The sequence below is a fragment of the Sphaerodactylus townsendi genome, linkage group LG08, assembly GCF_021028975.2.
Source record: "Sphaerodactylus townsendi isolate TG3544 linkage group LG08, MPM_Stown_v2.3, whole genome shotgun sequence".
NCBI lineage: Eukaryota > Metazoa > Chordata > Lepidosauria > Squamata > Sphaerodactylidae > Sphaerodactylus > Sphaerodactylus townsendi.
This window is the reverse complement of record NC_059432.1, coordinates 83,069,911-83,075,910: the sequence shown is the minus strand read 5'-3', so window position 1 is coordinate 83,075,910 and position 6,000 is coordinate 83,069,911.

Genomic DNA, 6,000 nt, shown 5'->3' with positions numbered 1-6,000 from the left:
AGGTTTGTCTTTCATAGTTTATATGTCACTACCCTGTTAAGATGGAACTCCAGAAAACAGAAAGGAGAATTAGGTTCACTTATTAGAGTACAAGCCCTGTCTGCTCCTCCCCCTCCTTTGTATTAGAGTACAAGCCCCTCCATCACATGGCAACCAGTGTGGTATAGTGCAAATGGTGTTGATCATCTTTTATTGAGAAAATCAGCCATGAAGTTCACTGTGTACAAAGAGAAAGGATCAAAGAATACAGATCTCATTCAGGGGATAAGGAATTAGTGTGTTTTGACAAATTTCCCGTGCATTAGCATGCGGTGTAATTCAGTTTTGCAGACTTCCCTGAATGATTAGATGTCTAACCACAGCCATATATAGATTTTCCTTTGGATGAGAAAGGAAACTGGGTGCTTATGGTGTGTATCATCTATATATCTACAAATATAGAATGAAGCAGCAACTTACTGAAAAGATGCAGTCTCTTAAAAACTGGCAGATCCCTGGCCCGAAGGATATTCGGTTGGCCACTATGAGGGCCAGGACCTTTATGGCCCTGGCTCCTACCTGGAGAAACAAGCTCCCTAGTGAGATCAGGACCCTGCAGGACTTGAATGGTTTCTGCAGGGCCTGTAAAAAGGAGCTGTTCCACCAGGCTTTTACATTGGGCCAGCTGGATCTAAACTGAAACTGAAATCAATTGTTAATGCGGCCTCCCAGGGATGTATAAGGGTATAGGATGGCACCATTATTGTTAATGTTTTTAAGTTGTTTTTATCCTGCAATGTTTTATGATTATGCTGTTTTATATTGTTATTACTGTTGTTCGCCGACCTGAGCCTTATGGGTAAGGGCGGGTTATAAACTGAAATATAATTTTAAAAAAAATAAACAACTGTTGCAATCCAAGGATGCTTTTGTTGATAACTTCAAAATTGTTGACTCTCCCCCAAATTCAGATTGAAAAATTTTTTGCTACCCGTTTCACTGTTCTTTTCCCATACTCTGAAGGGTGTCACATTTAGTAGGCAGGAGAAAGAGAGCTCCAGACATTAAAGAACGTTAATAATCTTTCATTAAGTTTTTGACTTTCTATTTGTTTGCCTGACAAAACCATAGTAACTGGCCAATCAAGACTGCCAAACTAAGAATGAGCATCTAACTCAGTAATTATTTCCTTTATTCTTTTTCAATTCAGGAAATATTAAAAAATGTATTGCACACATTGGGAGCCACAATAGTGCATGGAATAACCCACTGGAAAATTTCTCTCACCCACATCTTTACTTCTTAGATACTGATTGATGCTGCATCTCTCTCTTATCCATTTCCCCCTTCCCATTAATGCACTCTGTACATAATCCAGTGGACTGAGAACTTTACAACTGGATCAACATTTGAACATATGTCATCAAGACAACAATTGTGCACAAACACATTTTTATGTATTTGGAAACTTTTACAGATGCTTATCTGTAGACTTGCCATCACTGTTATATTTTGTTGTATTTTTATTTATTTTCTGTTTTGGGGTTGCAAAAGAAGGGTAAAGGAGTTGAACACACTTCACTCTGATACACTTTCACTCTGATACACTTTCACTACCCCAGGCAGTGACTTTGATACCAAATTATGTAGGGTGGTGAGAACCACAAAGGATTGTGAAGAGCTCCAAGCGGACCTTGATAAATTAGGTGAGTGGGCTCAGAAATGGCAAATGCAGTTCAATGTAGCAAAATGTAAAGTGATGCACATAGGGGCAAAAAATCCAAACTTCACATACACGCTACAGGGGTCAGTGCTATCAGTCACAGACCAGGAAAGGGATTTAGGCGTCTTAGTTGATAGTTCCATGGGAATGTCAACTCAATGCATGGCAGCTGTAAAAAAGGCAAACTCTATGCTGGGGATCATTAGAAAAGGAATTGATAATAAAACTGCAAAGATTGTCATGCCCTTATATAAAAACAGTGGTCGCGACGCTTGCCGGAGTACTGTGTCCAGTTCTGGTAAGCCACATCTCAAAAAAAGGATATTAGAGGAGATAGAGAAAAAAAAGTGCAGAGAAGGGCAACAAGGATGATTGAGGGACTGGAGCACCTTCCCTATGAGGAGAGGCTGCAGCGTTTGGGACTCTTTAGTTTGGAGAGTAGAAGCTGACTGAGGGGGGGATATGATTGAAGTCTACAAAATTATGCATGGGGTAGAAAATGTTGACAGAGAAAAATTTTTCTCTCTTTCTCACAATACTAGAACCAGGGGGCATTCATTGAAAATGCTGGGGGGAAGAATTAGGACTAATAAAAGGAAACACTTCTTCCATAGCGACGTTAGCGATTGGTGTTTTGGAATATGCTGCCACAGGAGGTGGTGATGGCCCACTAACCACTGGATAGCTTTAAAAGGGGCTTGGACAGATTTATGGAGAGAGAAGTCGATGGGTTATGGCTACCAATCTTGATCCCTCCTTGATCTGAGATTGCAAATGCCTTAACAGACCAGGTGATCGGGAGCAACAGCCGCAGAAGGCCATTGCGTTCACATCCTACATGTGAGCTCCCAAAGGCACCTGGTGGTCCACTGCGAGTAGCAGAGAGCTGGACTAGATGGACTTTGGTCTGATCCAGCTGGCTTGTTCTTATGTTCTTATGTACTTATGATTTTATGCTGATAAAGTTATTCTTTGGCTCAGTATAGAATTCAAACCCAAAATAGTATCTTGTTTCCACATGTTCCAGGACATTATTCTTCCCAGCCACTTCCCAAATCTGCAATCTACACTGCAATCTACACATCACACATGAGACATCAGGTGAACATTACTTTTGTATTTAGGCAGCACAATATCATTCAAAAAAGACAAAGGGAAAGGCTGCCTCAATGCAAACCATATCTAGGTAGGTGGTCTTCATGATCAAGGCATCTTATTCAGAAGCTAAGAGTCACCTCACTATCCTCCCATGCAGGACTGTATTGGAGACACAAGGATGAAAACAAAGTTGCACTTACTATGACTGTTGTTCATCAAGTGTCTTCTGTGCAGGCCCACATCCCTCCCTCCTTTCCCCACTTTGAGTTTCTGAGCATATCTCAACATCATTGATATACCCCAGGCAGTGACTGGAGAACTGATCAAGGCATGCTCACTCCAGGCCTCACCTCAAGTTAGAGGGGAGGGGGACCACTCCTGAGATGCTAAATTTCTAGAAGCTTAGAACTGGATTCCCCTTGGCTGGCCTGCACCTGTGCAGTCCCCCATGCATGTCTTACAGAAGACACTCAATTAACAACAGTTATGGGTAAGTGTAACCTTGTTTTCCCTAAGCTACAAACATCTGTGTGCTAAACAGTCAATTAGTTAGGTAAACGGTTTCATCCAAAAATGCCTGGAGCTGCTTGGTCACCTGCTCCTCCAAGACTGGCTAATAAAGGGCAGATTCAAGTCAGCTGGATCCAGAGTTGTTGGGTTTTTTTTTTTAAAAAAAAAAGGTCTAACAACTGAGTCGCCAGAACTGGCACTTCTATGAAGGATGAATTTATTTTTGTCATCCATGAAACCTCCTCTTGCTGACTTATTTAGCCACAATAAGCAAATGTAGATGTTAATGAGAACATTTTCTCAGATGGTTGAAATGAATTCAGAGCAGCACTGCTCGTCAACACCGCACAAATGCCATGGTGACAGAGAAGCAAGCTTTATTTACTGCCATTATCATCAAAGTAGGTCTTAAAATGGGATTTTGTAGGGTCTTCCTCCAGCGTCACTCCAGAAATTATCCCAAGTGCTCTACAGTGTCTTGCTGTGATGAGATCAAGGACATATGATGATCCAGAGCAAATGAGTGAGGGCATCATGTGCATTTTTCACATCTTCCAACTTCAGAGACCTGTTAGTCATAACAGATAGAAGTGCCCCAGAACTGTCAAGAAATCATGTTGATCCATTTTTTGATGGGAGTGTGGATCATTCCAACTGATCTATTGCCCTTGCAGAGATTCTGTTTACCTTAAACTGAAACCTGTCCAGATAGTGATCTGTCCTTGAAATGGAATCACAGGGAATTCTCCCACCTCCAGATCATAATTATCCTAACTCGCCCAGAACCTCACATCCAGAGTGTGAACAGCTTGCAGGCATCAGACGTGGCATCAGTATCTTGACAACACTGCTGAAACGTTAGCATTAGACAAAATTTCATCTCTCGCTAAAGGAATCATTTAGTCCCCCCTGCTTTTCATGCAGCACATTCTTATACAGGCTCATGAATGCAGTTACACATTCCCAGATTAATAAGCATAAGACTTCATCTCTAGTTATATTGACTCTAGAAATGTTCTTTATGAAAGATTTTTGATATTAAATACTATATTTCTAAAATAATACCTTATTGTATTGTCTACATTTAGGCTGGATTACTGCAACTCACTCTACCCAGGGCTTCCCTTGGACCTACTTTGGAAATTTCAGCTAGGGCAAAATGCAGTAGTGCAGGTCCTTTCTGGGACCCAGTAGCAGACAAATATCCTTCGCCAGCTGCATTGGCTCCAGTTGGAGTACCAAATTAAGTTGAAGGTTTTGGTGCTTACCTTTAAAGTCCTAAATGGTCTGGGACCTTCGTGTCTACAGGACCACCTCTCCCATTACATCCCCTGAAGAGCACTCCAATCAGTGAACCATAATAACTTACTTGTGATCCCAGGCCCAAAAGAGGTATGACTAGCTTGACCAGAGCTAGGGCATTTTTAACCCTCACCCCAGCCCAGTGTTGGGATTCAAATAATTTAACAACTGGTTGTTTACAATCATCATTTTAACAACCGGTTCTGCTGAAGTGGTGCGAACCTGCTGAATCCCACCACTGCTCCAGCCTCATGGAACACTCTTTCTGAGGAGACCAAGGCCCCGTGGGTTTTGCTGCAATTCCCCAGGGCCTGCAAGATGGAGCTGTTTCACCAGGCTTATGGTTGAGGTGGCAATGGTACCACACAAGGACCTCTACTAACTACTGGCCTGCCTCTCTCCTACTCCTTCCCCCTATTATTAGTCGTCATCTGTTTTAGTATGTTGTGTCATTGTTTGTAATTTTTAAATGAATATTTATTGTATTTTTATTGATGTAAGCCACCCTGAGCCCAAAAGGGGAAGGGCAGCTAAGAAATATTATGATATATTCTGAATGTCTACCAAAATCTTCCCCCCAATAATCTTCTTGTTTGAAGCGAAAGCTGTATATGGTTCACTGCTAATCTCATTCCTTCCAACAACTCCTTATCTTGCTTTTTTAGTTTGGTCTGATCATTGTAACTCTCAGACATCAATCATATACACTGTTATTGGTGACTGCTATCTCCCTTGAGAGTAACCAAACCAGTGCAACAATAAGAGTTATTACCTTTTTAAGGTATATTTTGCTTTATTTGGAATAGTATTAAAATTCATAACCAAAGGTTTTGAAAGACCTATTGTTCCCCAAGAATGACAGACATCTGTGAACCAGCTGGATAGCTAGACTGACTTTTCCTTGCAAGAGAATCAGCTGTGTACATGTCAAAGGGGTGGACCAGAGGACAGTAGCAGCATACGTAGTACATTCCTGAAGAACACACTCTCTCTCTCTGTCAGCTTGCCTTGTACCTGCTATACCTATCAGCTTTAAAAGGTTGGAAGAAATAGTATAGTAATGTCTGCAACAGCAAGAAGAAACTGTATATCAGGTGAGCTGGAGCTAGCAAGCCTGGGCTGCAAGAGAGGTTATCCAAGACACAGTGAATTAAATTTCTAATTGTGCCTTTAAGGATTTGCCCTGCCATGTTTGTTCAAGTATATTCAGGTGCTGGGCCACCTTTGCATTGTTCCCGTTATTACAGACCTAATTGGATGGACTGTATGTATTGGATGAATTTCAAGGCATGCATTTTGTCAATTGTCAAAATGCCCCTTTGCACAAGATTCCTATTTCTCTTTAAGGCCAGTCTGCCCCCTTCCTCTGTGTTAATTATATATTTATA